Consider the following 2,594-nt stretch of genomic DNA (forward strand, 5'->3'; position numbering starts at 1 on the left):
TTGCTTGTCTCTATCGGCCATTCATATAAGCCATTCAGCCTTGTTTATTTCATCACTGATTGACATGTGAATGCCACCTTGTCTCCTTAACCAGATTGTGCATTTTTGGAGGGCTGGGACTATATTTTAAGATAGTTTTGTATCTTCTCCCATCTCAAAATATGGTGTTATGTGCTTTCTCTTTCACCCTCCAACCTAAAATATAACTTATTTATTTTGTTTAATATCTGACCCCCATCAGAAAATTAGCTCCAGAAAGACAGGGATTTTTGTCTGCTTTGTTCACTGATTTTTTTCCTCTAGCATTTAGAGCGGTGTCTGGCACATAGCGAGTAGTAAATAAATGTGTGTTGAATTAAGGGATGAATAATGTGAAAAACTATGAAGTGAAGCACCAATATTTATGGGAAAATAATCTTTTTCATTTCAGCTCTTCAATGACTACTTTATGTATGGCTGTTTATGAATTTCAGGAGAATTTCTTTAGGCTCTCAAATCAATTTCATTTCTTTATGTCTGGCTCAGGAAAGAGTAACCATCAGTAGTTAATTGAGATTTCACTATGCACCAGTAACAATATATATCCTCATTTAATCAACACTCCTCTCCCCCAGGTTGATACTGTTAAAATCACCATTTTACTGAGGAGGATCTGAATCTCCTAGAAGGTAAATAATTTGCCTGCTCTCACAGCTAGTAAGTGGTGAAGCTGGGACTTGAACCCAAGTCATTATGGTTGGTCACCACTCTGTTTTCTTGCTTTAACTGAATCCAGGCTTCCAGAATGACCCTTGAGCTTCCTTCTCTGACATCATCAGGTCCTGGGCAGCCCAGCCCGGCCTTCTCCAGGATGAGAGACTGGATCCTGGGACTGCCCACGAAGGATTGGAAGCAAGCTATTAAAGTAAGGTAAGTTTGTGGCAGGAAAAGCAGTTCCTGATCACTGAGGTTTCTTCATTAGATGCTGACAAGCAATTTTAGCTGCACCATGAACATTAGCTGTGAAAGAGATGACTGTAAATAAAGCACATTTCAGGCAGAGGAAAGAGTTCAATTTTGGTCATCCTTAATTTGAGATAGCTTTTTAATACTCAGGAGCAAATGTTGCATAAACAGTTGGATACACAAGTCTGAAGTTCAAGTAAGAGGGCTAGAGATACAAATTTGGGAGCTGACAGCATCACGGAAACCTGTCTAAAGCAGCTGACTCAGAGCTACCAACCTTGCTTCTTAGCTGTCAGAGCTCCAGTGCTGAAGACTGTGTCAAATGTTTTGGAAAGGTTGATGAGCGCAGTGTTCGGATTTCACTGTTTCCTCCATTCTGCAGCTGCTGCATTATAAAGCTCAAGTTTTCCACATTTTCCTTCTCACTGGAGTCCCATTGGGATCCAGTGAGTATGTGTGTGATCAACTGCAATTGTTCAACAACTAAAATGGTTAACCCTAGAGATTGCCTCTGGGACTCCATTTTCCCTAGGTTTTCATGGCACTTATAAAGGCACTTACAAAGGGATTCATTCTTTCCAGATATGTTAAAATCATAACCCAGGCCTGGGATCCAACTTGTCTTCAGTGACTTTGCATATCTCAGATCCAAAGCACCAACACCAATTTCATAGTGTGATTTGAGGACCTCTAATTTCCTTTCTTTTCCTTTCTTTTCATGGCCATAGCATGCACCACCTTCACTAATTGCTCAGCCAATATGCATCCCATCCTTGCCCCCAGCTGTGAAATGGAGATTACAGAGAATGAGCGGAGAAGAAGCTCAAGGAGCGCGGGCAGAACTCGGAGCTATTGGCATGGAGTATCTGAAAAGTACTGACTGAGGAAGGAATAAAAAGATTTTTTAACAGCATTGGGACCAGCTGAGGTTGGAAATCATAAATTCATTCTGGGACCAGTCAACCTGGCTGTGAAATTTTCTCTAGCTGAACTCCAGCAGAGAAAACAAATAGTAGAGCCACTTCACTGTTGGGAAATGGCCTGGCAGGTGCATAGGGAGAGCAAATGGTGGGTTGTTGATGAGAATGTGGCTGAAACACTAGCCAATAGGCCCCAGGCTAGAGAAGGGAGGGAGGTAAAGCCAAAAGGAACTGATACTCAGAGTATCCTGGCTCAGGCAGGCTGTGGGTAAACCCACAAGGACCTCGATGGGACAGAGCTTGAGGAACATTCAGGAAAAGCAAGTCCAGGACAAAGGAGACAAATATAGCGGGCACTCCCAAGCCGAGTCTGGCTTCGTAACCTCCACAGCCCATCCCCAGAGATCCCCAGACATCAGGGCTCAATGAAGCCTCAGTTTGCCAGGAACAACTCAGCCCCTCCAGCTGGATCTCTCCAATTTCACCTTTCATTAGAATGACGCTGGGTTATCTCACAGCATCAAAGACATAGCTGAAGAATTAAGTCTCAAGAAAGCAGGAACCAGGAAACCAGGGACCTGGAGGAGCAGAACCAGGGACTCAAACACCTCTCCGTCTCTCACTGTCTCTTTAGCTTCCTCTTCTCCTTTGCTCTGCAAGTTTCCTTCATTCTCTCTGACTGAAGAAACTTAAGATCTTAGACTCTGGGACCAACTACATAAGACTGTA

The 2,594-nt window shown here is 43.1% G+C and overlaps 1 long non-coding RNA gene across 1 annotated transcript; it reads left to right on the forward strand.

Annotated features, from left to right (window-relative positions):
- Positions 1-628: 628 nt before the first annotated feature.
- On the forward strand, positions 629-1,829 carry LOC111738347. Its single transcript, XR_002779820.1, has 3 exons — positions 629-668; positions 776-909; positions 1,674-1,829. It is a non-coding gene; the product is annotated as an uncharacterized LOC111738347 (long non-coding RNA).
- The last annotated feature ends 765 nt before the right edge of the window (positions 1,830-2,594 follow it).

Source organism: Pteropus vampyrus, unplaced genomic scaffold (genome assembly GCF_000151845.1).
Source record: "Pteropus vampyrus isolate Shadow unplaced genomic scaffold, Pvam_2.0 Scaffold37, whole genome shotgun sequence".
In the NCBI taxonomy this organism is placed as follows: Eukaryota; Metazoa; Chordata; class Mammalia; order Chiroptera; family Pteropodidae; genus Pteropus; species Pteropus vampyrus.